This window comes from Wyeomyia smithii, chromosome 2 (genome assembly GCF_029784165.1).
Source record: "Wyeomyia smithii strain HCP4-BCI-WySm-NY-G18 chromosome 2, ASM2978416v1, whole genome shotgun sequence".
NCBI classification, from domain to species: Eukaryota; Metazoa; Arthropoda; class Insecta; order Diptera; family Culicidae; genus Wyeomyia; species Wyeomyia smithii.
This window is the reverse complement of record NC_073695.1, coordinates 253,229,335-253,256,472: the sequence shown is the minus strand read 5'-3', so window position 1 is coordinate 253,256,472 and position 27,138 is coordinate 253,229,335. Positions and strand designations below refer to the sequence as shown.

Below are 27,138 nucleotides of genomic sequence, written 5' to 3'. Positions count from 1 at the left end.
CGATTTCAATGTGAGGAACCCCCGGTTGGGAGTAAAGAATAGTAAAAAAGTTACGATGGTACTGGAAACCTTGATGCCGAGAATTAGACAAAAAATTCAAATTGTTTCCTTCAAAAAAGTCAATCTTAAAAAAGTATTTTACACACTTGTACATGGTAATATTCAAAGATTTTCAACACAGCCTAGGTTTGAATGGAAAAAAAATCACTTTATTCATTAACAAAACTGAGTTAGTTTACAATAACAACTGTTATTGCATTACATTTATGTTAATAAAATGATCAAAATCATTAGCTAATTTATGACTTCGCTCACTTGGGTAGAACAAATAACCAGATAAAAAAAGATTCCCGTACTTCACAGTTTTATTGATCCTGAAAATCGGACCAAAAACGATAAACGAGAATCAACCCAATCGTACAAAACAGTTTTCTTTTTCCGCACGAAAAAAAAAAACGAGAAAATTCCTTTCATCATGTTTTATAGCTCCAACGACAAACCGCTCCTTTCGAGACGCAGAAAATTCCCACCTTCCCGTTAACGAAGATAATTTCACCTGCGAAAGTTTTCGCATCATCCTAATTACAGTTTCATCCCTATTATCCCTCCGAATCCAGTCTCTCTGCAAATTTCGAAAAAAAAGTTAGTGTTCGACGACGACGAAAATGATGATGACGAAGGTCCCGATCGTCATCGTCGGTCCTGCCGGAAAACTGCGCTGCTGCTTACTTTGCGCGCCAACTAAAACACTCACACACACAAGTGGAAAGCAAACTTCAGCTGCCAACTTTTCGCTTCGACGGGGATAACATGAAAAACTTTTCCCTACATACATCCGCTTGCTTGCTCTCTCGAAAAGATTGCATAAAATCTTTTACCCCTTTTTCTTGATGCGATTGTGACATAAATCAGGGGTAGGGGGAGGAAGAAAATTCAACGCGCGAATCAAAACAAAGAAAGAAAAAAAAAACACTAAACCCGGATGGGAAGTAGACATCGAATGAACTTCTTCCCTCCCGGCCGGGAGGTTGGGAGTAGAATTTGTACCACAATGCGGCTCGTAAAAGTCGGAAAAATTTGCGCCCCCTCGGGGTGGGTCCCAAGCCAAGCACCGCCGCACGAAACGAACCAACTTTGGCTCGGTCGTTCGGTCGGAGACAAACGTGTGTAAAACACAAGGATTTGGATTTAATGGTGCCGAATTAGGCAAGATTGCGCATTGGATTAAAAAGTTTGCGTTAAATTCATTTCGCCGTCCCGGGGAGGTGTGGGGCCACTACGTGGTGTTGCTTCGTTCGGTGGAGTTTTCCTATGAGTGCATATATACGAACACACACACCACCTATCGGAGGAAAAGAATCACCGATGGAAAATAGATTAGCGAAATTCCAGCCATAAATTTTGGGTGCCATTAATTGCTTCTCGAAGAAGATGGCGGGCGTCGCGTGTGTTTGCACTGGAATTGTTCAGATTCTTTCGGTTATTAGATTTCAGTTATCGGTAGCACCAAAACGGTTTTATTGGTTTCTACCGCGAACAATGAAGCGCGCACCTGTGAGCTGGTGCAGCATAATATCGCGTTAAAATACGTGCCATCGTTTCTGTCCCGCTGGAGCACGAAATTCGTTCACAGGGTTTTTCCCCATTTAGACGCAGAATTTGCAATGCTAATCTTCCCTCCCGCTGCCTCGCTGGTATTGGATTTCGATGCAAGCCAGCTGCTCCATATGCGCCATCATAGATGGCAGAAGGTGGCGATGGTGGATCCGCATTTCTCCCGGGAAGCTCAATATGTGCGTGCCTAGACGGATGCGTGAAAAGGGAGGTGTAAATATGGGATAATTTAGATTTTCGCAGACTTCACCAGCGTTCATCCTATTAACGGTGAAATATTTTCGCCCATGCAAAAAGGCGATATTGTTGGGGAAAAAATATTGATTACATGCCCCCGAACGCCAGACACCAGCATGGAGCGGAGGAAATAAAACCGAACGATAAGAGGGTTCGAATTTCTGGCGCAGCCTGAAGGCGGTAGCTGAACAATGACGGGCATCATACCTGGGGTAAGTGCTGGTGTACGCAACGAGTTCGTATCGGGATGCGAAACGATGACGGTAGTAGGTGGAAACCACTTAAGTAGATCCCGGAACGATTCGCACCGTTAAAACGGCAACGAAATGCGTGGAAAATCCTTTCCAGCGAGACAGGAAGATCTGTCGCATGGGAGGTGCGAAAGTAGACAAATGCACCCAAAAGTTTATCAAAAATATCTGAATTTGAGTTGGTATCAAATGAAAACTGTATGGACTCAAAGGATTGGATAACTGATTCTCAAGAATTGTCTCCCACACCGTGTTTGGAATTTGGTATCCGATTATCATCTTCGAATGAACCGAAGAAATATTAAATAACTTCTAGGAAAAATCTCAACAATGATGTCCCCACACGCTGACTAATCTTACATCCACGGAACAACTCCAATTGATCTCCACCAAAGCTAACCGCGCAGCATTTAAAACGGCGCCGCCTTGCTTGACTTCACTAGCATCGAACCGCCGCCAGTGGTCCCATTGATAACTGACAGGTCACCGTCGCCAGTTCGAGATATCATCATTTGAATCGATCGTCGTTTCTCACCGACCGTGGAATTACGCCACGCAGAGACCCCGGGGGCAATGAGTCAGACACACTCGATATGGAGCAAAGCCTGAATCCCATATCGAAAGACTCTGGTCCGGTTGATAATTTCTTAAACCAGTCGTAAATTTTTTATTATGCCCTCTTTTCCCACTTTGAAAACTGATTTTTTCGTCCCGCCTTGCGGGGCACGAGACGGTGCGCAACAATAGTAGAAAAAAAAACTAAAAACTTTCAAGAGATGCCAGACGCTGGCCTCGACCGTCTGGAGGGCTTTCAAAAGGTGAATAATTTAATCACTCTAATAGGATAATTTCCGATCGTCTCCACCACTGGACTAGACTTTTAGTTCTTCGGTTTTTCCCTCTCTCTCTCTCTCTCTCTCTCTCTCTCTCTCTCTCTATCTCGAACCCGAAACAAAGAACCAAAAATAACATAAAGCGTTTTCCAAAACGGTTTCACGCCGGACCTCTGAAACTACTCTCCCGCCTCTCCACGCACCAAAATCTTCGAAACTAATTTAACGATTTTGGATAATTGCGGACTACAATTAAAGAAAGAAAAAAGTGGCCCATCTTCGCCCTGCCGAAAGCCCTGAGCGCCGTAAAGTTTTCGTGCATTTAATTACCGCACCACATAAAACCGTCTAAACAAGGCGCAACAAAGTAACTAACTTAAACCTACTTTATGCACTGTTTCGTTCTTCATTTTCAGTTTTGTGCGTCTTTTTTTTCGAAAAAGATATTAGTTCCACCCATTAACAAGGGCCGAGACTTCGCGGTAATTAAACTCTACCAGAAATCATTTAATCAACGTTCGGTTCGTTTCCCCCTCCCGTGTTAGACTGGCAGAAGGGAGTTCCTCATAACTTCATAAATTTCTACTCTTGTTTCTCGGTTTCCCATCAGGTTTCATTTATTTTTTTTCGAATTTCCATGGGCTCGGCTGCCCGATAAATCATTCCAAACTCCACTCCAATATCAGGAAAGTCAGAAGGATTCCCGTCGTCCCCGCCCAGTTCAGCGGACCCAGCATGAAGGACCAGCAAATGAAGTTCTCGACGCATGCACACGCAGTCGCCAATAAGGACCGGTTGTTTATGATATGCTGCCAACTCACAGCTCGCAGGGTCCCAGAGGAGGACGCTAGCAGCACACGTAAGCAGTCGATTCATTAATATAAATATTTTGGTTGTGTCTCTTCCGAAGCCGAGCTTGGAATTTATGGTTCTTGCCCATTGTCTGGAAACTGTCTAGTTTGTCAGAATTCTTGGAAAAGGAAATTCAATTCGAAAACCTGAATGGGAGAGGTTGTGCCGGACGCTCTGACAGGCCATGATTTTTGGCAAAATGCTCAATTCGAAGTGAAACACGGCAATGCTTGTTTGATTTATCATTCTGGTACTGCTCCGCCTCCTCCTTGCTGGCACAAAACGTGCCAAACCTGTCCAGCAAGGAAACTTCCATTGTCTAGGAAATGACAATATTTTGAGGTACAACTGTCAGAGGGGACAACAATGCTGGTGGTGCTCGCAAAATGACTTGAAGGAAATGAGAAAAGGTGTGAAATTTTACGATCATCGAGATCTTCCCAGCGCAAAAAGGCACTCATCAGGCACAGTTGTCAGGCAGGGACAAAGGCGTGTAAACAGAAATTCATATTTTACATAAACAAACAAATTCGCCCGGTCCTCCGTTTCGATGCGATGGGCAGCCCGGGTCTTGGTGAATAGTTTTCCTGCCTGTTGTTGTCCCTCCGGGGACAGCCTCTTCCGAAAGTTCTGCACACACAGATCCGTGGTAATGAAGCCAAAAAAGTGCCTTCCATTTCGAAGAAAGAAACATTACTCTGTCTAAATAATAGAATGAACGCTGTCAAAACACACAAAAGAATTATGAATACAAAGGGTCGGAATATTGATGTAAGAAAATATTTTATTTCTGTTTTATTATCCTGATTCTGCTTTGCTGTCGTCGTTCTCGAGCCTCGCAAGCTGACTACGTGTTGACCAGATTTCGCCTCTCCGCTTTGCACGCACGCAGACCTCCGGTGTTATAGTCCGGAGTTAATTTTGGTCAAATACCTGAACAGAGGGAAAATTGAACGCAAGGCGGGAGATTGGAAACTAAAACACTGCCCGAGGCTGCCGGCACGCAACAACGCCGCCGGAGAGACGACCACATTTACTAGCTCATTTATGGTCACGCAGCAGATTGCTTTGGACCCAGTTCTTGCACGGTGAGTACCTACACAAATAGCCAATCCGTTGCAACGGCCACCATAACAAAAGACGCAGAGAGTATTATCGCCAAGAAACGATCAATTGTTTGCCGTCGTCGTCGGTTCGATGTCCGCTGGGTCCGACGGGAGAAGGCGGAACGGAATCTGTGAATTAGGAATCGATTCCATTCCATCGGTGACGAGAGAGTGGTGCTGTATTCCAGCAGAGCGTCTAGGTGTGCGAGGATGGAGAAAACGAATCGACGTGAAAAGATCCGTTAAAAAATTAGGAACCCTCGCTTCGGGTTTCCACAGTGTTGTCCACCGCGTCGCACGCTCACAGTAAGTGCCATGGTGATCCATGTCCGAGGGTGACAGCTTGACACTGCGGCTGACATATTTCGGATTGAGTCCAATTAACGTGGTCCTGGTCGGCTGGGTCAGGGGGACTGAGAGAGGGGCGGGGAGACGTTTAAACGATTGTCGTATGGGTATAATCAGCCCCCACGGACCGAGAGGTGGCAACTGGTAACTGTTTCACAAACAATCGTAAATGAATGATTTGTTTTGGAATGGACAGAGAGAAACGGGCGGACCGATATCATCTGAATGACCACTCTAAATTTTGAATGGTATTGATGTGAGACTATGTTTTCATGATTCGCTTTTTTGAGCTGAATTGGGCCAATATTAGTTTCGTTGAACAGTTTCTACCTCCAAATACAAAAACAATCACAGGTCTTTCTTCCTAAGTTGGTGTTGCGCATACTAGCTTTTTTTTGACATATACCTAATAAATTAATTCATTGTAACAAATTAAATGTGGGGTTGACGATTGAAAAATTTACTAACTGGACAAATAGAAATGAAAATATCTTGACTTGCATTAAAACCAATAAGAATAAGAAAGGTGAAAAATTAAAACAAAAATCCTCCAATAAATAAGACTGGAAAGTTTCGTTTTTAAACCACGGGTTTTATGATTTTATTTATTCTTTTGGTTCTACTGAACGACTTATAGATACTGTCAAACAAAAACAAAAAATAATGAAAATACAGTCAAAACGTTCAATCAGCCGTTATCACTCGTAAAACTATTAGCCAGAAGGACTGGGAGGAGAATGACAACTCAAGTGGTGGAAAATTGAATTATAACATCACCACAACAAAAATCTGTCTTCAGGTAGAAAAAAATTGAAAGTCATACCCAAACTAGTGCTGGGACTTTTAACCGGATATATTCGTGATCCGGTTTTCCGAATCTCGGATCACGGATGGGTGAACGAATACTATTCGGATGACCGGATATCCGGATACGGATAATCGAATAGTCAGATATTCGGATATCCGGATATCCGCAGTTTATTTCTGTCTTTTGAAGCCCGTTCAACTAAAACGTTACACGAAAAATGGCTCCTTTCACAATCCCCTATTTCCTCGAGAGTAATTATTTACATAATTCTGATTAAACTATGATCGGATACAAAATCCGGATATCCGGATGTCCGACTATCCGAAAATCCGGATATCCTGTCGGATAATATCCGGATATCGGATTGATCCGGATTTTGGATATTTGTCGGATATCCGAGGTCGAATATCCGGATATTTTAATCCGGATAGTCCCAGAACTAATCCAAACCCCGCTTTGCGATAGGTTCAGTTCTTCGACAATATTTTCTTGCGAAGTAGACTTTAACAATAAACATGTGAAAATTCTCAGGAAACCTTAAAATTGGAATTGCTTTTGTTTTGTGGTCTCTGGAAACGTTTCCTCAAAATTTTGGATTTATTTTGCGATTTTCGTCTTCAAAAGCGTTCGGCAGCAATTCTGAACCTGAACAGCGTATTTCGGATTATTTAAATTGGAGTCGGTTTGAGTTTTTTTGCATTTTCTATCCTTTTACCTTTTGTGGTAAATAGTCTTTAAATGCGTTTTGCATACCTCTCCCCATTTCGATTTTTTATCATGAGAATCATGATTTTTGTATGGTTTCATGACTTTTGCGATCTATAGCCTTACCTTACCTTTTTCTTCACCGAAAACGTGGGGCAGAAAAAATGGGAATAAATATTGGAATAGCTGAAAAATAATTCAAAACACCAGAAAATTCAAAAGAAAGCAATCTTTACAAAATGCTCCGCATCGCTGAGTCCGCATTTGAAGATCTTAGTTTTTGTGGATTTTCTAGCTTTTTCTAGGTTTTGGGGCATAATTTCGAATTATTTCTTATTCTCGTGGTTTTGAGTCTTTGAAAGCATGTTTTGACTAGTTTAAATTGGAATCATTGCATTGGATTTTGTACTTATTATAATGCGTTTTTCGGCAGTTTCCAGTTTCATTTGAGATCATGTTTTGCAATAAGGGGTTATGTACCTTTTTAGTTCCCAAAAAAATCGAAAAAAATTTCATTGCATTATCTTGAAGTACAACATCTCTTTCAAGATTACCGCAAGCCTCTGCAAAAAAAAAGCGTTTCGGGGAAACGGCCATTACTCCAGTAATAATTGGTATATCTCAAAATCAAACGTATTTTTTTGTTGTTGATAAACTGTACTTTCAAAAAAAATCTAATCAATAAAAATGGTGCTATGCACTCAAAAATAAATTCAAATTTCCCTTATTTCTCTCGACCAAAAAGGAATATAACCCTTTAACTGGCAATTCACTTTTTGAGATTAATGGACTGCAAACACGTTTCGGAGATTTTGTGCTTAATTTGGAAACATATTAATTTCTGGAATGTTAGAAAACAATGTTTTCAGAATCCATTTCCATCAATTGAAAAAATCGATATGAGCAGATTTTCTGTTTTTCTGGGGCTTTTGTGTCCTTTGAGGCGATTTTGAAACTGACAAAAAAGTGTTTTATTGTTCATTTCCTTTTTTTGTGGTTGCACAAGCATTTGCCGATTTGTTTTTCTGGTTTGATATGGGATCACCTCCAGTTTTTGCATGGTCTTCGAAAGCTTTATTACTTTAAAAAACCAGGATAACCTTATCTCAGCCAGATGAAACTTATGGAACACTCTTCATTAGTGGGAATAAACCATTTTCCATCTTCAGACCGTTTATAGCAGCAGGGGAACCTATGACCACATCTGGTTCCTGCAAATCCGGATATTCGAGAGCATATTCCGAATAGACAAATCAGTACTATTGTCAATAAAACCGAACAACATTGGTATCAAAATTCATGAAATCATTTCACGAGTTGAATCCATCTGATAATTTGTCCGAAATGGCCATTTCGGAGCATATTCCGGATCTTGAACATGGTCCCGGAGATCCGCATTTATGGGAACCATACCAGTGGCTACTTGGGTCTTGTATCCTTAAAATAGACAAATTCTCTAATCTTTTGACGGGTCTAGATCAAAAATCGATCATGAAATGAAGAAGTAAGAAGCATTACATTTTGGTGGGTCCCCGGGTACCCTGCCGAGTACTTACGTGTGCTAAAATTGTCGAGTACATAACGGTTAATTTTATGTATATTATAGTAACCGTATACTTTTGCGTTTTGTGGCCTTATTTTTGCTTTTTCTGGTGTTCATGTTTTTGAAGCGATTTGAATCTGACTTTTTTGCTTTTTTTAAGTATCAAGAGACGTATTTCATTAATTCTGAGCCTAATTTGAGATCATGCCGAATCTAGTGTTCTAACATATCATCGTTTGTGTTATGTTCTTCGAAAGCGAGTCTAGGTGAAGCTGAGTTTAACCCTCTAGTGCCCAAGTTAATTTCTAGACGGGCTTCGGTAAAATCACTATAAATCGCAACCAGCAATTTTTAAGCTTTTGAAGCTTTTTAGAGGTAGACTGAAGCCCGCCAAAAGGCGGCATTGGAAGCTAGATGGCTAATTTAGAAATATTTCCCTAGTTTACCTAGTAGTGTAGCCCTCAAACAAAGAGTAAAAACTATGAACATGATTCCAAATTAAGTTTCCGTTTTTTAGACCCCTCAAAACGCAAACAACTGGCTTTTGAAGGTATTTCGGCGATTTTCAGTTTATTGCAGAATCATCTTTCAAGCCTCCAAATAAATTTCAGTAATTCTGAATTAAATTGAGTTCATTTCGAAATTTTGCGGATCTTTTTCTCTTTGATTTGCTTCAAGAAAGTTGAATTTTCAGTGTATTTAATCACCTTTCAACTTTCAGAAATAACATTCTCTGATTTTTGACAGCTTGTCAGGAGGATTTTTTTCAGTATTTTTTTCTCATCTAAAAGCACTAGTACATGTAGCTTTCGGTACGTCTAAAAACAAACACTGTCACAGAATACACATCATACAAAATTTTAGAGCGTTGAGCGTTCTGAGCAGTCTCAAAAAATTTAGAACAACTTTCTTTTCTACTGTACGACGTTTCGTCACCAACTAGTGACATAACAACAATATCGCACGCTAGCCTGGGGGCTAATGCGGTCTCGATCAACTAGATTAGTTGAGAGAATTCGTTATCGATACTGTTTTCAGCACATTTTGCATGTTGTAGGATAAGTACAACGATACACCGTGCCCCAGTGCTGAGTGGAGAAAATTTCCAGCTCGAAAAGTTCCTCGACCTGATCGGGAATCGAACCCGATATCACAACCGTGTGGGAGAGCTAGCCGACCGACATCGCCAACCACAGAACCACGGGGACCACTAAGTGACATCTTCAGAATAAATAACTCTTGTTCGAATTGAGTTTCGATTTACCCGAAACCGCCTTCAAAGGTCATTCAAAATAAAAAAAAATGTGGCTTTTGAAGGAATGTTTCGGATCATTAGTACATGTGATAAAGCTTTATGTACCTCGAAGATCGATTCTCACAGAATTCAGAATTTTGAAGCGTTGAGGGTATATTTTCGACAGAGCTAAAAAATAGTACGATCTTTGTTTTTTACTGTCTGACGTTTCGTCCCTGATCAGAGACATCTTCGGGGGAAAATAAATCAGTTTTTTATGCTTATCGTTAACACTAATTGGGGCTATTTTAGGTACATTTAATCCATTTGCTGTCGACCTATTGCGACGACGGACTGTGACGTTATGGAGAGTAGCTTGAATAAAATTTTAGATGTACAATTCGTGAATATTAGCAAACTAACTGAATACAAATCGCTAAGCAGCATTCTTTTTTATCCAGAAACGATTCGCAGGTTTTTTCTAAAAACCTTGCCTTTTCAGAAAGCCTTAGCAACCATCAATTTTTTGGGCTAAAAGACTTGACATATTCCGTGGCCTACCAGTTAATCTCAATGTTAGAAATTGGTATGCTATCATCTACTGGATTCTTGACTGGAAGTGTAACTGGGGTTCAGTGGCGTCGGGTCCACCTGTGCAACATGTGCACTGCACAGGTACCCTATTCCCCAATATTCAAGCATATGCAATTATCGAAATATTATAATCCGTTAGAACAAGTAAGCATACTAGCAAAAACCTTCAATTTGAAGCATCAATCACTTTGGTTTGATTCTCCTATTTCATTCGAGGAAAAAGAACTTGAATAAATGTTTGGTGCACATGAAACGAAATCAGCCTCGCGACGCCTCTGCTGGGGTTCAAACCCTAATCGTTGGCTATGGAATAAGTGTAGAATAGTATAACACCACTCCTTTATCAAACTCATAGCAACCTTTTAAAAACAGTGATGCGATTCCTCATGCATAGAGTTTTTAAACAATATCTGATGCTGTTTTATGCTCAGTTTTCATTTCTATATTCGTCAAAGCCCTTCATTTAGTGGAAAAGCTGCTATCAGAACGATCTGCAGTTTAATATAGAATTACGTTTAACGGCAACATTCTGAAATAGGAGTGCAAATCGAACTACCCGAAATATCTAGAGCGCCACAAAAATTATCCAACTTTAAATACCGATAACTCAGTCAGTTTTTGACGAATTTCCTCTGTTCTTGCAGCAATCTATTGGAAAATAATTAGCTGAGCGACCACCGATTTGCGGAAAATTGTTATTTTATCAGGCTATGTATTTTACTATTGAAAAGTTAGAGCCTTGCTTTAAACGCATATTTCGACTAATCAGAGCTGAAACCAAGGCCAAATCAGATATGGGTATTTTCGGAGCTAGAGAGATATCCAGAAGCCGGAAATCGACCCAATATGCCATGTTTAAGTTCAAGATGGCGTTTTCGATTTCTGAAATTCGGCCTAAGATGACTGAATCCCACCCAATATGGATAATTCGATAGCTAGAATGATGCACAGAGGCTAAAAATAAACCTCAGAAGCCTTTTGAAAATGATAATGACTTCCAGTTTCTAGCAAACAGCCTAAAATGGCCAAATGCTACCAAATATAAGTCTTTTCGGTACCGAGTTGCTATCCACAGGCAGTAAATCGACCACAGTTACCATTTTGAATCTTTCTGAATTTTACTGGTTCAGATAACAAAATTGATTAACCCCAGTCGAGAAATACATTGACATCGGACAAACTGTCGTAATTCTAAGTTACTCTCGCGGTTGTGCCTCATAGACAACCTCTTTTACATTTTTTAATTCAGAGTAACTTTTTCTTTGTGGATTGATGTAATCCTCATTGCTTTCCATCTTTGTTTATCCTCTGAAGGAATTACCATGCTCATTAGACTGGGACACGGTTATATGGGAAAAAAGCGAAAAAAGCGACAGTGTTGTTTTTTCGCTCCCAGGCGCTTTTCGTGTTCCTTATGAATTCTATAACAACCGTGTAACTTTTCAGATCGATCGGTGGGAACTATATTTTTACGCCCGATTTTTAAAGTTTTCATACGAATTTATATGGGAAAATCCACTTTTTCAAAACTTGTTCTCTAGAGATTTCCAGTTGGCTTCTAAAAATATATCGTTACATGATATTTGTAGGAAATTTTCCTGGGAAAAACTCTTCTGAAGACCGTAAGGCGCTACGATGATTGCAGGAAAAGTTATTCACCCCAAACTTATTGAATGTCTGACGAACGGCCCACCATTGAATTTTTTCAGCAACACTGCTACAACATGATGCTATTTCAAACTTAAGGATGAGACATAATTTCGCGTAGAAGTAAGCTTGAAATTTAAGCGATATGCTTAAAGTTCAATAGTGAGCCGTTCGTCACACATTCAATCAGTTTGAAAAGTCCCTACAAATTTCATGTATTATATTTATATTTTTAGGAGCTAACTGGACATCTCTAGTGAATAAGTTTTAAAAAAGTGGATTTTCCCGTATAAAATCGTATGTAAACTTTAAAAATCGGGCGCAAAAATATAGTTCCCACCGATCGATCTGAAAAGTTACACGGTTGTTACACTGCCGTTCCAAGCATAGTTATCCCAGCGTGCATAAGGTTTGTGTAGAACATGGGACTACTATGATTGGGACGGCAGTATAGTACCCATAAGGAACACGAAAAGTGCATGAGAGCTAGAATTTATTTTTTGTCCCACCCTAATGCTCTTGTCAAGAGTGCTCTGAGAAAAACTTTCCACTAGATTTTTCACTGTTTATGGATACCAAATCAATAGCAAAGTTGGTTGAAAATACCAGCGTGGAAAAAATAGGGACAACGAATTTTGAAAAATGTTTGATATTCGAATGTACAAGAAGCAAAACAAGTTTCTTAGGATTACACTTTTATATATTCAATGACTTCCACACTGCCGTTCCAAGCATGATTGTCCCAGCGTAGGTTTGTGTAAAACATGGGACAACTATGCTTAGAATGGTAGCACAGGTTCCAGATAATATCAAATTTCTCGGGTTCCGATGCTTCAGACATCCTGGTTTTTTAGATTTCTGAAGCAGTTTTCGACGAAAATAATATTTAAATGTTATGGTGAAGATTTATGAATAGACAATCATTTACTTTTGATGAAATCTGATAGAAATTTTAAAAAATAACAAATTTAGGCAAAATTACGTTGTTTTTGTTTGAAAGCAAAAATAATGTTACAATCTAAACAATAATTTTACTTTATGCTAAAACTAACCTTATTGCAATATCCCATAGACTCATGAAAGAAAACAAGAGTGATTTTTGGAATCAGTGAGTTGCATAGCATACCCCAAATAGTATACTGGACACTTTACCCAAAATTGGCTATTCAACAATGTAATTTGTAAGCGTCACACTAAACAAGTTGTTGTTTCTCTCCTGCGCCCAACATCCTCCTCCCATATTAGCCACTCTAAGCTACCCTAACTTGACTCCCGAAACTCAATACCCAATCCATTCCAGCGCGAATGCATCAATTAGACCGCCTTCGCCACGTGAGTCACCGACCGACGGACGGCTTGTCGGTACGGTTCGCGGTCCAAATCTTCCGAACATTTCCGTGCCGTGTTTTCGGCTGACACTAAATGGTGATTTATCAGGAAATATCTCCGTGGCTTTTGGAAACTCTCGGTATGTAGTATGAGGCAGAAAAAAAAACCAGTTTCCAAAACACACACTTGTGGTTCTCCGTCGGAGGGCAAACGCGCGGAGTGCGGGGGCCGGACGCATCGATCCATATAAGTTTGCGCCAGGTTTCTTAACGTTTCTTCTTGGTTTCGGTTCGTCTTCTGCTGCCAAGCAACATTCCACCATGGCTGGCTGGCTGACTAGCTTGAACCGCAGTAACGCCGACTGCGAATAATAAGAAAACTTTCGAGATCAAGAATTTCCAACACCGCTCGGGGTCGAGCAGAGGCTGTGTGTGCGTTCACTATGAGTGAGAAAGTAAACAGAGTTCTCGAGTCGGCTGGATCACGTTCAGATTTTTCCGGCCGCCGCCGCCGTTCTGCCGGAGGCTGCTGCTGCTGAGGAGACCGAAAAAGGCTGATTTGAAATTCAATACTTCTCTGTGCCACGCAACAACGACAACAGAAGCAGCAGCAGCTTTCAGGAGAAATTGGGCGAAAAAATGTGATAAATAAAATATCGCATCAAACTCAATCCGTAGCGAATGAGCCCCGAGTTGGCGTGAAGTTTGGTCTCGTGGACTTTTCAAGGACAGTTTTTTGCTGCTCGGGAACAAATTAATTTCCAGCAAAACCCTTTTCGGGAAGTGTTGGATTACCAGCTCTCGAGTGTCAGCGGCTGCGGTGGCAAAAAGCTGCCAAACGAGCAAAGCGGATTGAAACCGTGGCATATGAAGTTTTGACAGGGCCACTGCACAGGGAAGGCTGTGGCGTTCGGTTGTGTAAATATTTATACCGCAAGCGGACGCGGTTACGGGCTGCCAATTGGGCCGAGTGTGATATCCGGGACCTCATCACGATCACCGGAGCTGGCAAGAACAAAAAAATGCGGTGATGCAAATAATTAAACCAGTTTCGCGAAATAAAGTGTCAAAAATATTTCGATTAACAACACTTCGGCCTCATTTGCATATCATTGGTCGAGATACACGTTGAAGTGAATGTAGTTGTTGAAAAAGACGGCTTTCGCTGTCGGATTGTGGGACCGCCAGCTGGCATGACGGAGTGCTTTTTCTCAAGTGGAACGAAAAATCAATCACAAAATATATGACCGATAATTAGAGCCCCGCGCGGCAATGCGATACATACAATACAATCTAAAGGTGTAACAGTCAGCCGGTCGAACTTGGAGCGACCTTGGCTAGCCGCCTCCCGCGGGGGTCTGGCGCATTATAATGGTGGTCATCAAGATGATGTCGCGCGCTGCCACCGCACTGCGCTACTGCTCGGAGTATAAATTGCATGAACGCCAAGCCAAGGTGCCAATTATTGCGCCTTCCACGGGGGCTCTAATCGAACCGAAATTAAATTACACCCGACGAGATTTATCGGGCGTTACTTGAGATGCGGATCGAATTTTTGCCCACTCTTGTTCCATCGCTTTCGCATCGCGATTGAAACTGGAACGCAGCCAGGTGTAGGGTTACGAAACGCTGGTTCTTGGATCGGGGGCACACTTGTTCGTCTGATGTTGTGTAATGCGATATGGAGCGCTCGGTCGGATTCCGGTTTTCGTTTGGGTGGTCCCGGCGCGCGATGGGAAAACACGACTGGGTGACGAGATAGTTTCCTTTCAGGTTGAAGTATGTTCTCCCCGAAGCGTCCCAGTTAATTACATCTGTCTACTGTGTCACATTAACCGGCAGTGCGTACAAAATGCGGCCTAACAAATCCCTAGCTAATTATGGTAGCCGAAAGTAATCCATTACCAGCGGGAAAGTAGTTTCAATTGGCAGCAGGATCAGGCCAGGGTCTTTGATGTTGCCCTGCTGGCTTCCATCATCCGCATCCACTTGAGAGCGCGGTTGTGCAGTTGCAAGATGTATCCCGCAATCGACAAAAGGAAGCATTTCATTATCTTTATGGGCGATGTTTCCTCTGCGGCTGTGGCCGAGCAGGTCCCGGACCGGAGAAAAACCTCGCGCACTCATTATTCATTCGCCTCGAGAGCCCTAGAATAACATTCGTAAGTTATTCATCCCGTACATATACAAATTTCTGCCTGGCATCCCGACCATATGGCATAGGATCTGCGCTTGCCTGGCGAGATCAATAGCTCAAGTCACAAGAAGGAAAAAAAACACGTGAGGGTTTACGTAAAACCACTTCACTTTCCAAGTTGAACACACTCGCTCTCTCCTTCTTCGGGAATTTTCGAACTATTCCAAGGTTTCGGGGATCAACAGATAAATATTTACACCACACTTTTTTGTTGTTGGTCGTCTCCTCGCTGCCAGATCTTTACGGTCGCGATCCGGACCGCCCTCGGTAAACGCCCCGGCAACGTTAATCCAATTTCCTGTTTTCTTCCGCAAGCTGGGCTTTTGTTTGTTTTAAAACAATCCGGTACCCGCGAACCGACGACGACGCATACGATCCGGAGAGGGGTCACCGTCTGTCATAAAAGCCACAGCCGGTCTCCGTATGACGCACTGATCAATTATGAATTCCGAGACTTGTTAAATTTTATGCCGCCACCGCCGCCGCCGTTTCGGAACCGACAGCCAGCACTGCCCTCTTTCAGATAGCATAATTTATAGAACTTTACGATTGCAATAAAAACTAAAAATCGTCTTCGCGCGGAAATGTGACACACGGTACAAGGGAAAGAACGTACCAAGTAAATTAAATCGATGTTTGTTTGAACGATGGCAGCCGCTACGTGCGACATCGGATCCCTCTCGATTCTCGATTCGGAATTAATTAATATCACTACAGGGGGTGGAGTGGCCAACTGCAGTAATATCTCGCTGCCATCCTAGGACCAGGACGAAAAAGTCGTTTAGTAAATGACACACAGAATCCGGCCAACAGATGCGTTCTCAAAAGGCAGGAAAAAATATGACGCTCATGATGCTGCTGATTTGCGAGACACACACACAAACACCGGCCTGCCTGGTGGAACGTTGTGAAATGACGAACACGTTCTATTTTTAATGATCGATATTAGTGGAGCTAAGTGGCGAGGTCGACACCTACTTCATAACAAGCCGGACCACTTTTCCCGCTGGATATGCGCACACGGTTCCGCGCTAACTAATGCGACTCAGCTGTTCCAAAAAATGCCTCGAGTGTGGGGGTCAGCTTCGGCCCGCGCGTAGGCACAAATTGTCTTGAAAGAGTCATCGCGCGGATCCGATCATGGCCCATTGGAGGAAATTTATGATATGCGCGTCTCCCAGGCTGACGATAGTAAAGTTTAGGATCGGTTGTGGTGCAGATTTTAATGCAGTATCTAGCTCAGAAAAGTATTAAAACTGTTGATAGTAAACTTTTCGATTGGAATTCTGCGTCAACTGGAGTGCACAACGCCCGCCAAAACACAGCTCAAGCGATTATGAAAACATAAATATCTTTATTTTTAACGCCAAACGACCAGTTCCGAAAAGAGTGCGACAATTTTGCACCACCGGAGCTGGGTTGGAAAATTTATGCCCCGACAGATGCGCCGTCGTTTACACCCACCAACAAATTAGCGATGTCTTGATGTCTTGATAAATAACGCACATCAGCCTGGGTGCTGTGGCGGTCTCCGATTGACCTAACGGCACACGGTTGAACTGGAAGTCGGCGCACATTGGAGTGTTTGGTGCAAAATATTTGGCTAAAAATCTGAATCACATTTCTCGACTACTTTGTGATAAGATTGCATGTCTAAACGTAAACAAAACGAGTGAGAGTTTTATCCCTTGTACTTCACAAGCTCAAATCATCTCTCACTCGTTGTGTTTTCGTTTAGACAAACGACCTTATCACAAAGCATTCCAGATTTCTTTGATCGTAATACATCATTAGAAATATGTTACTTCCTACCTTCATTCAGTCACTATGAAATTATTCCAGCACCCTGAATTGGACAGTACATGGCCCTTCTATTTAGCAATTTAGCAAATATTTCAAAAGGTCTCAAACTGTTTTGTAAATATTTTTTTATTGTTCCATCGTAATTCTCTTAACTGTCGTTTAAATACAAATAAACTAGAACCTGGATTCTTTAAGTTAAACGCGATAACACGTATTTCTACGGTTTAGATTTTAAACGTACTTCCTAGAAGTTTATATATTCAATGTCGTTAATGAACACACCCATTCTTATTTTTATGACCTTACAGTACCAGTTCCATATTGTTTTTGCTTCGTCACATTTTTTAAGCCTGTGGTCTAGTATTTTTTAGCTTCACATGTAACACACATTTTTTATATCTTTCGAATGTTGTAGGCTAAGAGTTTTTCATCAATTGGAATCAAATTATTTACAGAGCAGAACTAATTTGAGTGATCTTCTTTTATTAGGAAATCGTGAATAATGTTCTCCTACACCCAATCAGAATCAATTTTTCGTTCTAATTTTGGTACACAATTGTTCAAATTGACAAAATAGCCGTACAATAATTTAGTTGAGTTTAAATAAAGCCTTTTCGTCACATCTAAAACTATTGAAATCCATTCTAGGGAATTCTTCGTCAGTCGTTGTTGAACCAAAAAATCCACACGATCGTTTTCTTGTCTGAAATTTCCGTCCTGATTTGTACTATATAACAAGTTTCCAACACAAAGTGCTTTCAATCTAGCTTCTGGATCTATCAGTACCAGACTAATCCAGGTATAACTGGTTTCGTTATACTCTAAATGTAAAGCCCTTCCAAATGAAATGTCCACATATTTTTGAAACGAGTACTCAACACAACTCATCTTTCGTTTAGGTTTAGGTTCCTTATCTTATTATTCTGCATAGTTGTCCTTAATATTGTGATGATTGACTGTAATACCAACTTTTTCTCAACTTTACTCCCATTGTTTTGAAACCATCAACTTCTTTTATCAACTGGGGTCACTTTTGTTCCTGGTAGAAGGCTCTAAAAGCAATACAAACAGTACCATACTTCAGGGGCACCGATCGAGTAATTTGGAACTCATCTGTAAGAAATCCGTTCACTGAAACTCGCAATGACGTAATAGAAAATTACTTTCAATACCAATCAGTTGACAGTGATAATAATGATCAACACCATTACTGTGATTCAACTGCTTATTTACTTCATCGACTTCGTGCAATGTATTGGATATTAAATAGGATATCTCATTTCCTTCACCGACCAGATTTGTACTAAAAATTGACACTGGTGACACTGAAGATCAGTTTCAACTTGACGAAGCATAGAAAACAAAGACATAATCCTGCGTCATTCTAGAACAAAGGAGACCATGCAAAATTTTGGCCACCTTCTCGTAGCAAACGTTCCCAATGGTGCACGCCGTTCGTAGAACATCCGAATCTCTAGGCCCCATATCAAACCGCGCGGAGAATCCGCAGCTCAGGAATGTTCTCGTGAATCGCCCCCCGAGAAGCAATTATTCATAACGTTAATTTGCCATTGATTTCCTACACTCGGCAAGTATTTCGAGCTGCTCTCCGGACGGATGGACGGACAGTAATAATCGAACTCTGTGTGTTATTACTTTGTTTGTTTGCTTCGCACAACTCTTCGGCTGCCGGCGCACTTGGAGAAGCTCTTGAGAAAGGCAGCTAATTTTCATATGATTCATCATATTTTCTCCCCCCTCGAACCGTGCGAGGAATTCCAATCCGATCCGGCAGTGGCGAGAGGCCTCTTCGGTGGTTGGGAGGTTTTCTTCTCATTTCTCTGCGTATGAGTGCAACCATTTTTCGTAATCTAATTGAATTTGAAAATTGTACTCAATTAGGTTCCCACGCGAACATTCCTCGCAACCAGAGAGCCCCCCACCGGTTGCTTCCTTCCATAATCATAACTGTTACTCGGATGTTGCAACGGAAAATTCACGGCCCGTATTAATTCAAGCCCTCCTCCTTGAACAGTTCTACTCTGCTCGTTTCCCCAAACCTTGGAAGCTGTTTTTCGAGTGTTTCAGCTAGCAAATGAAACGCGACCAAAGCGATGCACAAATCCACTCCAACTCTTTATTCAGCTTTTGTTTCAAGAACCATAAAACAGCTATTTGGAGCGCTCGAAAGCATGGCACAACACACCGCTTTCGTTTATTAGTTTTCGACCAGGAAATGAGACAACGCATATTATGAGGTTTACGACTGTTGGAAATTATTTCCGAACCACTTCTAGCCCCGTCTCATAGGGAATAAATTAGCATAAAACCGTACTCTGGAGCACCAACCTTGATAAGCCAGCGACAGGAAGTTTTTCGAGCAAACAGCACTCCACGGTTTGTTTTCTTCGCCGGTTCCTCTGTGGTCTGTGGTATAATATTTGCCCCAAACTGATAAAACCAGAAATTTTGCCTACGTTTTCACGACTTCTATCTTTTTTTCACCGGCACAATTGTTTCCACTATTTCTTTTTTCTCCGAAAAAAATTAAACACTCCAAATATTGACTCGGTGGATCACTTTTCCTAGCTTAACTCTTTTGCAAAGGGTAAGCTTATCACATTTTCAACTGACGAAGGCCTCACCATTGCCATTACAAAAATTACTTCATCGCTTATCACCACACCGATTTCCGTTCGTGTTGGACGTAATCCGTAATCGGTTTAGTCACACCTGGACACTGCAGCCAAATCCATCAATCAATGGCTTCTTCCCAGCACTTTTCAATAACCACACCAACCCACAAATAATTCGATAACGTTGTGCAATTATGCTTTTGCTTCAGTTTTGTGCTCGAGCACGTCCTGGGTTTAAGTCAACACACGACGAAATCAACAACCTCACCGTCTTTCTAATCCGTGGCGAAGAGAAGACCAAACAGAAAAAACAACAACAACGACAATCCAGCCGCGCGACAGAACCGACGCTTCGTTGTACACAAGGCTCTACCGTTCGACTCGGTCAAACAACGCGCAGCGAAAAATCCAACTTATCTCTAGCGATGTCACGACGAAACTAAACTAAAACACATTTGCCGAACCAGAGGGGGAAGCAAAACAGAGAAACCCCGAGTACGACTGTTGTTGTTACCGCACCACACCACACCACACCAAACGCATCAGCCATCGAAATCACTAGCACACACGTGCTCTCACCCTCCGGTTTTCTTATTATGCATGTTGCTTCCAATAGCTAGCTAATGATTGTCCAACTTCACCCCAGTGCAGGCCAGGACACCAACACCCATAAAGTTTAATTGCATTCATTCGACTTCGATAGTTCCGCAGGAACGAACCTGTCCGAACCACCTCCCACCACTAGGACTCTGTCGGTGGAGAGGGCAACCGTACCGATCCGCAACACATGGGCTTGCTTATCTTGCGCCTTGACGTTTATCCCCACCCCCAGAAGCAAACCCGAGCTCGGTTGAGCCGAACGAAACCCGAACCTGCGCTGACTTTGCTGGTGTGCGTTTCAGCCGGTCACGCATTACTGCTGGTGCGTGACTGCCTTTTTCATCGTTTGCCTATTCCCTGCTTTCGCCTACCCGCTGGGACTTGTTTTTATTCCTTTTGTTCTTGACTGCTTTCGTCAGCCATTCTTGTCTTGTCACCCCGTTCGTTCGCACTGGCGACCGTGCGAGCGCTTTCTTCACTGCACCTACCTGTACGGTGATGTCGGTACGCACCGCGCCACCGAAGTGAGATTTTGACGGTTTCTCATGGCTGAAACATTGGTCATACACAAGTAGCGGTTGACCGTTCACGTTGCGTCCGCTTCCTCCTCTTTTTTCGCGGCTGCACTTTCTGTCACGCCGACGGTGACCGAGGTTGGTCTGCTTACCCGTCGTGGATAACGGTGAATTGTGGAGAGGTTCTTTCGGAATTGTATCTGTTTATTAAACATTTTTTCCATATGTGAAAAAAGTGAAGTGATTCAAAAGTGAAAATTTACGAGTATTCTATCAATAGCTCAACATGGCATCCAAGCCTTTTGTACCGAATAAGTTTTTGGGATTGTGGGAAAAAATAGCAAGAATTCATGAAGCAATGAGTCAAATACCGATTGAGTCCTAAAAGTCATGAGGTTTAAATTAGGACTTTAACCCCTACTTTTTTCATTAAGAAAATGGAATTGGAATGGGGAAAAAATATGTAGTATGAAATTTCTCTATAGTAAATTAAATTCAGTCACTTTAGAGTGCTACTTCCTTCATTTGAAACTGGCCAAAGAGTTTCCCTTTGGGTTCCCAGAATTTTCAACCGAAGTTAAAGTTGCGGAACAGTGTGAAAGGGGAAGAAACCGAAAATTGAGTGCAAAAAAGATTAAACAGTTGGTTTTACGAAATAGAAGTAGTAATACGACAACTTAGGTAAAATATATAGAACATTTTGTATTCAATTCGACAGCAACAAAATCTTTTGAACAAAGGCCTCAGCTTTGCTATTTCTTCTAATCCAAATGTTGAGCAGGCTATCATTGATATTGAAAGTGGGATAGGAAGCTGCAAATGTTCAACCGCACGAATTAGTGAGATGCGTACATCATTCTTTGATATATTCAAAATAAGTTCCACATCATATTAATAATGACACAGATTCGCAGACGATTAGAGAATTGCGTAATAAACCTGTCTTCTAGTTAAAAGCTGACAAGGGGAATAAAATTGTGATTTTGAACAAAAATGATTACGATGAACAAACGTTGGAGAAAATTAATAATGGCCCAAATAGGCAACACAGAGTAAACCCTCTTGCCAACATGGTGAAAAATTTTGCGAAAACTATTGAAGAATGACAACCTATTATTGGCGATGCTTTAAAAAGTCTTCGTATTTCAAACCCTTCCCATCCCAGAATGAAGGGTCTTCCAAAAGTACATAAACCTGGTAATGAAATGAGACAGATCGTTTTTGCTGTAGGGCACCAACGGAAAAAATGGCAAAATGGTTGGTCATGGAATTTCAATCAATGCCTAACAAATTTCCTAGTCGATCTGTTAGAAGCACAGGAGATTTTGTCGAAAATTTGAAGTCCTCAGGGGGTTCCAATACTGACGAGATAATGGTTTCTTTCAAGGTCACAGCACTCTTTCCGAAAGCCCCAGTGGAAGAAGCTATATTTTTTCTTGGAGAATTGGCTTCTTTTTCAACGATGTGGCAGCTCTTGAAAAACTGAAGTACGCAGTTCCTTAAAGTTAACTCGGCTTTGCATGGGAGGCAACTATTTCTTATTTTGTGATAAATTTTACAAACAAACACAAGGGGCACCGATGGGGAACGCGCTTTTATCTTTTCTATTTGAAATTTTTGTGGTACCTTTGGAAAATAAATTAAAGGAAAAAGACTCCTTACCACATAGATGGTGGAAGTATGTGGATGATATTTTTTGCATTTTAAACAGGGGGAATTGGAAAGGTTTTTTGAAATGTTGAATGATGTTCATAGAAACATCCGGTTTACTTTTAAAATTGAACAAAACAACAGGCTCCCTTTTTCGGATTTAATCGTTAGTTAAAACTCCAATCATTTTGAATTCGAAATCTTCAGGAAACCAACCCATACAAAACGGATAATACCTAGCAATTCATTCTGTGCCGAACACGCATCAGTACTGGACGTGTTTGGTGATCGGTCCGATAGAGTATAAAACAAAAGACGTGTGAACAAGTGTTGGCATTGTTTGCCTGGTCGAGTGAAATAAATCCGGGATCAAGGTCGTTCCTTTGTGCAACTGTTTCGCATCGTGACTGCCAGCTGGTGCGTAAGCCGATTTGGCTGCTGGCTGGATTGTGCTACAGCAGTGGACGAGACACAAACGAGGAAAAAGAAGAAGCCATCAGTGTCAGCGAGTCGTATCGCTGTGTGGAGTGATCTCACACCTGGCTCGCTGCTGGTGGCTGTTTGGTGCTGCTGTATTGGTGCTGCTGGCTGTAACGGCTGCTACTTCGAACGATCGGACAACCAACCTTACTGGAAGGGAGAAATAAAAAGGTACGTGTTCTTGTCAGCGCTAGTGCGCTAAACATAGCGCGATGGATGTAGATCCCTCGCCTCCCGCGCCACCATCCCCGAACCCCTCTGACCCTGACCCTTCTGTTACCCCCTCCCCTGTTCATTCTTCAGTCCCCCCTCGCCCCAGGCTTTACCCAGACGGAGCCCAGGGCAGCTATACTGTTTATTTTCGGCCAAAGGCAGGACCGAAATCGAAAAAGTTGAACCTCTTGCAGATTTCTAAAGACCTGACGAAGGAGTACAAGGGCGTGACCGAAATTTCCAAGGTCCGGCCTAACAAGCTCCGTGTCGTGGTCGGTAACCTGAAAGAGGCCAACGATATAGCTTGCTCTGAGCTCTTCACACGCGAGTATCGCGTTTACATACCCGCACGAGACGTGGAGATCGACGGTGTCATAACCGATTCGAGTCTGTCCGTCGAGTGTATACTGCAAAGTGCCAAAGGGTGCTTTAAGAACAAAACGTGTCCCGAAGTAAAGGTGCTCGACTGCAAGCAATTGCGGTCAGCATCGATCATCGGTGGCAAAACAGTATACACTCCGTCAGACTCGTTTCGAGTTACGTTCGCCGGGTCTGCACTACCAAGCCACGTCTCGATCCACCGGGTTCGTCTCCCTGTGAGGCTCTACGTGCCCCGCGTCATGAACTGCCTGAATTGCAAGCAGTTAGGCCATACAGCCGCCTACTGCTGCAATAAGGCACGTTGTGGCAAGTGTGGGGAGTCTCATGCGGAAGATTCTTGCAGTGTTAACGCTGAAAAGTGTATTCACTGCGGAGAAAATCTGCATGAGCTCTCGACATGTGCGGTGTACATGCAGCGCATGGATAAAATAAAACGGTCTCTCAAAGAGCGTTCAAAGCGTTCCTACGCTGACATGCTGAAGAAGACCGTTACCACTTCTCCCGTTACTTCGAACCCCTTCGATCTGTTGCCCTCTGAGGAAACCGATTCTGACGATTCACCAGCGGGAGCATCTTACGCCAATCCTGGGGAGTCTAGAAAGAGGAAAAATATTTCCTCTCCTAAACTTCCCAGAAAAGGTCCTAAGATTTCTCAAAGTGAAATGAAAGTTACAAACAAACCAAACAGTGCTGCGGAAAAACCGAAGCAAACTCCTCCTGGGCTGGCAAATTTAAAGTCCCAGAAGGAGTTCCCAGCACTGCCAGGAACATCTAAAACCCCAGTTGCTCCTTTTACACTCCCAGTTGATGAAACAAACTCTGGATTAGTGAAATTTTCTGACATTGTGGACTGGATTTTTGAAACTTTCAATGTACCCGATCCAATTAAAATTTTTCTTACAGCATTCCTCCCAACAGTTAGATCATTTTTGAAGCAGTTGACTGCCCAATGGCCTCTCCTTGCAGCGATTGTATCCTTCGATGCCTAATTCAACTGCGTATATGAAGGATTCTATCTCTGTCTTACAGTGGAATTGTAGAAGTATTTTACCAAAAATTGATTCGTTTAAAGTTTTGATAAATAAAAACAAATGCGATGCATTTTCCCTTTGTGAAACTTGGCTTACTTCAAATATTGATCTCAACTTCCATGATTTTAATATTATTCGCCTTGATCGAGACACCCCATATGGGGGAGTACTTTTAGGGATTAAAAAGTGCTATTCTTTCTATCGTATTAACCTCCCCTCGATTCCAGGCATCGAAGTTGTCGCATGTCAAATGACAATACAAGGTAAAGAGCTTTGTATTGCCTCAATATATATTCCTCCCAGAGCACAGGTTGGGCAACGGCTGCTCTTTGATTTAATAGAACTTCTTCCCTCGCCACGTTTGATTTTGGGAGACTTCAACTCTCATGGCGTGGCTTGGGGTTCCCCATACAATGATAACCGCTCCTCTTTAATCTATAACCTTTGCGATGACTTCGACATGACTATTTTAAACAACGGTGAAATGACACGTATCCCGAAACCTCCAGCGCGCCCAAGCGCTTTGGATCTATCCTTATGTTCGACGTCGCTACGGTTGGATTGCACATGGAAGGTAATCCTCGATCCTCACGGTAGCGACCATCTGCCTATTCTTATTTCAATTACTAACGGGTCAACTCGCATGCGACCAATTGACATTCCGTATGACCTCACACGAAATGTCGATTGGAAGTTATACGAGGAAATGATTTCAAAAGCGGTCGAGTCGATTCAACATCATTCACCACTTGAAGAATACAACCTCCTCGCGGGCTTGATTCTCGACGCCGCGTTGCAAGCCCAAACGAAGAAATATCCCGGCGTAACGATCAAAGAACGGCCTCCCACTCCGTGGTGGGACCAAGAGTGCTCCGATGTCTACACGCAAAGATCCGACGCGTTTAAGGCCTACCAGACGGGAGGTATACCTGGCGACTATTTACGGTATTCGGAGCTTGATACCAAGCTTAAAAGCTTGGCTAAAGCAAAGAAACGTGGATATTGGCGTCGGTTCGTGAACGAGACGTCGAGGGAGACATCGATGAGCACTCTTTGGAACACAGCCCGAAGAATGCGGAATCGCGTAACGGTCAACGAAAGCGAGGAGTCTTCAAGTAGGTGGATATTTGATTTTGCCAGGAAAGTATGTCCGGACTCTGTTCCTGAGCAAAATATTGTTCGCGATGCGTCTCCGGGCCACGACGCGATAGAATCACCTTTTACGATGGCAGAACTTTCAGTTGCCCTCCTGTCCTGTAACAATAACGCGCCTGGATTAGATAGAATCAAATTCAACTTGTTGAAGAATCTACCCGGCAATGCCAAGAGGCGCTTGTTGAACTTGTTCAATAAGTTCCTGGAGCAAAACATTGTACCGCAGGATTGGAGGCAAGTGAAGGTGATCGCCATCCAAAAACCAGGGAAACCAGCTTCTAATCACAACTCTTATAGGCCGATTGCAATGCTATCCTGTATCCGGAAATTGATGGAAAAAATGATACTCCGTCGTTTAGACCACTGGGTCGAATCAAATGGTCTACTATCAGAAACTCAATTTGGCTTCCGCCGTGCCAAAGGGACGAATGATTGTCTTGCGTTGCTTTCAACAGATATTCAGCTGGCGTATGCTCGTAAAGAACAAATGGCGTCTGCGTTCTTGGACATTAAGGGGGCTTTTGATTCCGTTTCTATTGACATTCTTTCGGGTAAACTTCACCGACAAGGATTTTCTCCAATTTTGAACAATTTTTTGCACAATTTGTTGTCCGAAAAGCACATACATTTTACGCATGGCGATTTGGCAACTTTTCGCATTAGCTACATGGGTCTTCCCCAGGGCTCATGTTTAAGCCCCCTTCTTTACAACTTTTATGTAAATGACATCGACGAATGTCTGGCAAATTCATGCACGATAAGACAACTTGCAGACGACAGTGTAATCTCTGTTACAGGAGCCAAAGCTGCCGATTTGCAAGGACCATTGCAAGATACCTTGGACAATTTGTCTGCTTGGGCTTTACAGCTAGGTATCGAATTCTCTCCGGAGAAGACTGAGATAGTAGTTTTTTCTAGGAAGCATGAACCTGCTCAGCTTCAAACACAATTAATGGGTAAAACGATTTCTCAGGTTTTGGTACACAAATATCTTGGTGTCTGGTTCGACTCTAAAGGCACCTGGGGTTGTCACGTGAGGTATCTGATGAAAAAATGTCAACAAAGAGTGAATTTTCTTCGTACAATAACCGGACAATGGTGGGGAGCCCATCCAGGAGACCTTATAAGGCTTTACCAAACAACGATATTGTCTGTTATTGAATACGGGTGTTTCTGCTTCCGCTCCGCAGCAAACACACATTTGATCAAACTGGAGCGAATACAATATCGTTGTTTGCGTATCGCCTTAGGTTGCATGCAGTCGACCCATACGATGAGTTTGGAGGTTTTAGCTGGAGTACTGCCATTGAAAAACCGCTTCTGGAGCCTGTCTTCTCGTATTCTAATCAAATGTGAGGTCTTGAACCGTCCCGTGAT

The 27,138-nt window shown here is 42.3% G+C and overlaps 1 protein-coding gene across 1 annotated transcript in view; it reads right to left on the bottom strand.

Moving 5' to 3' along the window:
- LOC129722468 (MOXD1 homolog 2-like) overlaps positions 1-20,163 on the bottom strand; it is a 73,551-nt gene extending 53,388 nt beyond the window's left edge. The window contains exon 1 of the mRNA XM_055675917.1: positions 19,450-20,163. The gene's annotated coding sequence lies outside the window, so the exon portion shown is untranslated. The remainder of the gene's footprint in view (positions 1-19,449) is intronic.
- Positions 20,164-27,138: the final 6,975 nt, after the last annotated feature.